The sequence below is a fragment of the Myxocyprinus asiaticus genome, chromosome 36, assembly GCF_019703515.2.
Source record: "Myxocyprinus asiaticus isolate MX2 ecotype Aquarium Trade chromosome 36, UBuf_Myxa_2, whole genome shotgun sequence".
NCBI lineage: Eukaryota > Metazoa > Chordata > Actinopteri > Cypriniformes > Catostomidae > Myxocyprinus > Myxocyprinus asiaticus.
In genome coordinates, this window is record NC_059379.1 from 31,201,912 (window position 1) to 31,209,151 (window position 7,240).

Genomic DNA, 7,240 nt, shown 5'->3' on the forward strand with positions numbered 1-7,240 from the left:
AGCTGGACACTGGTGCAGAATGTAATGTTCTCTCGTTAAAGACTTTCAATTCATTGGGAATAATGGAGAAGCTGAATAAATCCACCTGCAAGATGCTTACGTACTCTGGACACAAGATGTCGCCATTGGGACAGAAACGGTTAACCTGTGAGTACAAAGGTCAAAGATACAAAATTCAGTTTCAGATCATAGAAAGAGATGCTCCTGCAATACTAGGAAGAGCTACTTGTCAAGCTTTGGGCATGATAAAAAGGATACATGAAGTGTCTGTTGATGATGACATTCAGAAACAGTATGAAGATCTGTTCACTGGTCTAGGATGCATGCCTGAATACCATCGCATTCAAGTGGATCCGTCAGTAAAGCCTGTTGTACATGCTCCACGAAACGTTCCTGTTGCACTAAAAGAAAGAATAACAGAAGAACTGCACAGGATGGAGGACACAAATGTCATTTTGAGACAAACAGAGCCAACTGAGTGGGTGAGTAGCATGGTGACAGTTGTCAAGCCAGATAAAATTTGCATATGTCTCGACCCGCCGGATTTGAACAAGGCAATTAAACGTGAGCACAACCCACTGCTCACGATAGAAGAAGTCTTGTCAAACATGCCAAATGCCAAAATATTTTCTGTGCTTGATGCCAACCAAGGGTTCTGGCAGATAAAATTGGATGAGGAAAGCTCCAAATTGTGCACATTCAACATGCCCATTGGAAGATACAGATTCCTACGTTTGCCTTTCGGAATATCATCAGCATCTGAAGTATTCCAAAGAGCTGTAGCACAAATGATTGAAGATCTGGATGGTGTGATAAACATTGTGGATGATCTGCTGGTATGGGGTGAAACAATACAAGAGCATGACGCAAGACTGACAAAACTCTTTGAAAGGGCAAGAGAGTACAACCTCAAGCTGAACAAAAAGAAATGTCAGATCAGAACTTCGCAGATCACGTATATCGGTCATGTACTGACAGCAGAAGGACTGAAACCAGATGAAGAGAAGGTGAGAGCCGTAGTCCAGTTACCTCCACCAGAAGACAAACAAGCACTTCAAAGATTTCTGGGTATGTTGCAGTATCTTGCCAAGTTCATTCCCAACTTGTCAGAAGTAAGTGCTCCATTCAGACAGCTGCTGGAGAATGTTGCTGAATGGATCTGGGGAAGTGAGCAAGAAAATAGTTTTCAGAAACTCAAAACACTAACAACGAACGCACCAACACTGAAATTCTACGATGTCAACCAACCGTTAACATTGTCAGTAGATGCCAGCTCTGAAGGAATGGGTGCAGTTTTGCTACAAGATCACAGACCAGTAGCATATGGATCAAGAGCGCTCACAGACTGTCAACGTAGATATGAGCAAATTGAGAAGGAACTACTTGCTATCGTATATGGATGTGAAAAGTTCCACCAATATGTATATGGCAGTTCAAGTAGAGAGTGATCACAAGCCACTTGAGGGCATTTTCAAAAAACCGCTACACCAAACACAATTGAGACTACAAAGGATGTTGCTCAGACTCCAAAGGTACAATCTGAAAGTCATATACAAGCCGGGCAAAGAGATGCATATAGCAGATGCACTGAGTCGTGCTTACCTTGATGAACACACCGAAGACCTGCTTGAAGAGGAGTTGGAGGTAAACTGCGTCACACCTCAGCTACCTGTATCTGAAAAGAAACTGCAAGACTTCAGAAAAGCAACAGCTGATGATCCTGAAATGCAGATGTTGAAAGACTACATCATGAAAGGATGGCCTGCTGAGAAAGGCTCAGTTCACAAAGATGTTCAGAAATATTGGACATTTAAAGAGGAACTCAGTTACACATCAGTACTGCTGTACAAAGCTGCAAAACTCATAATTCCAAACAAAATGAGAAATTAAATCCTGGACCGAATTCATGAGTCACATCTGGGCATGGTGAAATGCAAGGAAAGAGCAAGAGACATCATGACGAGGCAGCGGTTCGGGAGATGTTGGTGATGTTTTCATTCATGTTTTATGTCACATAAATTTGGGCATAATTGTCCCTTATCCTATGTCGTTTTTTTCTTCAACTTTGGTTATTGTAAAGTTTGTAAAGTCTTAAATTTCATTCCGAGTGGTATTAAAAAGTCTTAAATCTAATTTGCCTAAAGCTGTAGGAACCCTGCATACAGTATATTGTCCACATATACTGAACCACTGACTCTGAACCTAATTGTGCACTTCTATTCAGACGGACGCTGTTGGACCCCACAACCGCATTACCTGCAGAGGGGGGCTGCCACTCAGTTACACCAAAATACACAGTGATGGATAGTGAAGACATCATAGAGGATTGTGCAGATATTTTAGTGAAAATTAGCCTTCATTACATCTATTTTGTGTTTCCATGGGACTTTGCTCTTCTTTGAAGGATTTTTGTCAGTATGGAAAACAAAAAAATACTGTCTATAAAAGAATGTAGAAGTTTCTGTCCCTGCCTTAATGTGCAGAGCAATGTGGGTCTGCTAATTCATTTGCATATGCATTTATTGTCTCTTTCACATATGTATTTGTCGATGTATTTATTAATGTGAGCGATTTATGCATGTGTAATTATGTAATCACAATCATGTATTAATGTATTCAGCTAATGATTGCTGAAAAAGCACTGTAATTGTTTCTACAATTTGACATATTGCTTTGTTTGTCTATATTTAATGTATAACCATAATTGTGGCTATAATGTTTAATAGGAACAGGTATATAGAGGGGTAAATAAACCTTGCATTAAAAAGGTTCTTCATAGCACTTTTGAGGTTTAAGGGATTTCTGAAAATCCCTTATCTGGTACTATTTAGAACCATATTAAGAGTGTATTGCAGGTCACTAATACACTGTTTATAAAACAGGAGTTATAAATGTATTTTTTATCATGAAGGCAATTAATACTGGCATTGTGTTGACAAAGATTCTGCTTGATATTTGAGATCTAAGACATTTATTGGTTTTTACAGGTGGAGTGATTAGGAATGCCATGTCAGAAAACACTGTCTGTGGTAGTGTAAGGAAATGTTTTATGCATTTAGTACAAACAAAATGTTATTTTTTATTTGTTTTTGTATTTTTTCCCCTCCCCCAAACATGTTTTAAAACAGTGTTTTTTAGTTGAAAATGTGTTTTGTGTGTGTGTTTAATAAAGAAAATTAGATGCACCAACTCTCTTGATCTTTTTCATTTCTTGATTTTTCATATACTTTTTTTTATAGAATGAACCTCTGATACGTTATATGTGTTATAATATTTGCAAGATATGCATGTTAAAATTTTATTTCAAGTATGTAGTGCTTGAAGTATGGGCCCCAAATGGGTTTGTCCGTGGGTTCCATGTTGGCCCTATCTGGGCATGCCCATATGGATGTCATGGAGAATCTGAGTGGGGCTAATGTGGGGCCCAGCTGGGCAACCTGCATCAGACCCATATAAGTCCCACTTTATATAGCCCATATGAGTCACACCAAGGCTCATTATGGGTTTTTCCTTAAGATACTGGATTTGCCTCACATGGTTGTATGTGAATACATTTTTAGCATGCATGTCTAAATATTATAACACATAATGTATCAGAGGTTCATTGTAGAAAAAATGAAAATTCAAGAAATGGAAAAGATCAAGAGAGTTGGTGCATCTAATATTCTTTATTAACACACACACACACACACACACACACACACACACACACACACAAACTTTCAAGTTTAAAACAAGTTTGGGGGAAAAATAAAAATAATAACAAAATACATATTGTTTGTACGAAGTGTATAAAACATTTCTTTACACTACTGCTGGAATTCTTCATCACTCCACCTGTAAAAAGAAATGTCTTGGGTCTCAAATGTTGAGTAGAATCTTTGTCAACACAATGTCAATATTAATTACCTTTATGATTAAAAATAAACGTTCAACTCGTGTTTTATACACAGAAAAGTGATGACCTACAATACACTCTTAATCAAAATGATTCTAAATTGTACCAGTTCTTCAGCTTGTAACAATAGCAGAACCATCCTTCAAAGTGCTATGTAGAACTTCAAAAGTGCTATGAATTTTTGTTGCAAGGTTTTTCGTTTATATACCTGCTCCTATAAAACATTATGGACACAAATACAGTTTTACATCAAATATAAACAAACAAACAAATAAATAGAACAAGGCATGTTTGTCAATAAAGTACTTTTATTTTGTATTAAAATGAATAATTGTAGAAAAAAATAACAATGCTTTTACAATAATCATTAGCTGAATACATTAATAATTGACTGTGATTAAATAAGACCCACATTGCTCCACACATTAAGGCTGAGACAGAAACTTATGCATTCTATTATCTTTTCAAGAGAGAGGATTTTTACTTCCATACTGACAACAAATCCTTCAAGGAATAGCAAAGTCCCATGGAAACATAAAATAAATTGTAATGTAGGCTAAATTTCACTCAAATAAATGCACAATCCTCAATCTTCACCATCCATCACATGTGTATTTTGGTGTAACTGAGTGGCAGCCCCCCTCTGCAGGTAATGAGGTTGTGGGGTCCAACAGCGTCTATCTGAATAGAAGTACACAATTAGGTTCAGAGACAGTGGGTTTGAATTTCAGGACTGCTCTTTGTTGAAAGCTTCCACACTGACCTCCAAAGGATCAAATTCTATGTCAATATAGGGAAAAGGACAAACTGTTCCATAGATGTGGGTGTAAACTACTATCAGCATTTTTGTTGTTTTTTTTTTTGTTTTTTTGCAAGCTATTCATTGTTCAATGGCTGTATTCATTGTTCAAAAATGCCTACATATGTACTTAATCAAATGATTCTTTCATTATTTTGTTGAGAGTGCAAATTCAGTAATGCGATATTACAACCGGTGCCAATGAAAAAAATACTCTCATCACAGAACTTTTATAACTAAACATGTACAAAAACATAACCAAACAAGATAATAGATCCTGATATAAAATGGAGCATAATTTTTATTTATTAATATTCTTGTTTTATGATTATTAAATTATACTTTGATAGTAATTATGATAATTACAATTATGACCATTACATTTTTATAAAAACACAAAAATAAAAATTATTTTGCAATTATTTTAGATAATTATAAAAACAATAATTGTAAAAATATTGTGTAATAATTATTTTTATGTTTGTTAAGAAAAACAGATTCCAGCACTGTTAAAGGGGAAACCAATGCATTCAAGTTCTTTATTTTAAATTGTAAGCTTGCTGTGGAGATGTGGCACACTGGTAAAGAAAGTGCTTGCGACAAATCTGAGTGGCATACTTGTGGGGATGCAGGTTTGAATCTGGCCTGTGTCATGTCTACTCTCTTCTGTCCTATACAGTAAAGAAAATGATTAAGGATATCTTCAAAGGACCAAGGAACACTGGAGCATAAAAAAAAAAAAAAAAAAAGGATTAAATGATGCACAGTTTATTGTGAAAGATAAAGTCAGATGTTGAGCAATTCATTATGGTAAGCTCGGTAATGTTCTATTACTCAGTAAACTGGTATTCCTTATAATAGAAATAAAAATAGAATAGGACATTAGGCCTACTATGGTTTGAGCTTTTTGTTTTATTTCAGCATCTGTCTTTTCTTCCTAGCTCTTTCCACAAGATATGTCCACTGTTGCAACACTATTAACAAAAAGTAGCTAATTACATTGTGTCACAACTTGTGGTCAAGAAGATGAAGGCGAGGGGCGATGAACTATTTGCAGGCTTTTTAATGAAAACGATATATAACAATACAGAGTACCATAAACCAAAACAAGCATGCCACGGACAAGAACTGACAAACACTGAACAAAACTGGAGGGTATATATACACACAAGAACTAATGAGGGGATTGAAGACAGGTGAGGATGATGTGGAACAGATGGATGTGATGAGGGCAGTGCACTCTGGGAAATGGAGTCCAGAGGGAAACTTCAAAATAAGAGTCCAGGGGTAAACATGAGGGAGACAGAACATGACACACTGAATTTTTTTTTTTTTTTTTTTTTTTTTAAGATATATAACAATCATATGATATTATTTAACTCTGCAATCAGAAGTTCTGAATTCAGTATCACCTGATTTATACTGTATATTTAATTAGGGTGACATTAAACAAATAGGGTGGCAACATAAATTTATAGTTAATATACACTAATAAAACTATACAGTTGTGCTCAAAAGTTTGCATACCCTGGCAGAAATTGTGAAATATTGGCATTGACTGATCATGCAAAAAAACAAAACAAAAAAAAACTGTCTTTTATTTAAGGATAGTGATCATATGAAGCCATTTATTATCACATAGTTGTTTGGCTCCTTTTTAAATCATAATAATAACAGAAATCACCCTAATGGCCCTGATCAAAAGTTTACATACCCTTGAATGTTTGGCCTTGTTACAGACACACAAGGTGACACACACAGGTTTAAATAGCAATTAAAAGTTAATTTCCTTTTTAAATTGCAATTAGTGTCTGTGTATAAATAGTCAATGAGTTTGTTAGCTCTCACATGGATGCATTCAGCAAGCTAGATACTGAGCCATGGGGAGCAGAAAAGAACTGCCAAAAGACCTGTGTAACAAGGTAATGGAACTTTATAAAGATGGAAAAGGATATAAAAAGATATCCAAAGCCTTGAAAATGTCAGTCAGTACTGTTCAATCACTTATTAAGAAGTGGAAAATTCAGGGATCTCTTGATACCAAGCCAAGGTCAGGTAGACCAAGAAAGATTTCAGCCACAACTGCCAGAAGAATTGTTTGGGATACAAAGAAAACCCCACAGGTAACCTCAGGAGAAATACAGGCTGCTCTGGAAAAAGAAGGTGTGGTTGTTTCAAGGAGCACAATACGACGATACTTGAACAAAAATGAGCTGCATGGTCGAGTTGCCAGAAAGAAGCCTTTACTGCGCCAGTGCCACAAAAAAGCCCGGTAACAATATGCCCGACAACACCTTGACATGCCTCACAGCTTCTGGCACACTGTAATTTGGAGTGATGAGACCAAAATAAAGCTTTATGGTCACAACCATAAGCGCTATGTTTGGAGAGGGGTCAACAAGGCCTATAGTGAAAAGAATACCATCCCCACTGTGAAGTATGGTGGTGGCTCACTGATGTTTTGGGGGTGTGTGAGCTCTAAATTCACGGGGAATCTTGTGAAAATCGATGGCAAGATGAATGCAGCATGTTATCAGAAAATA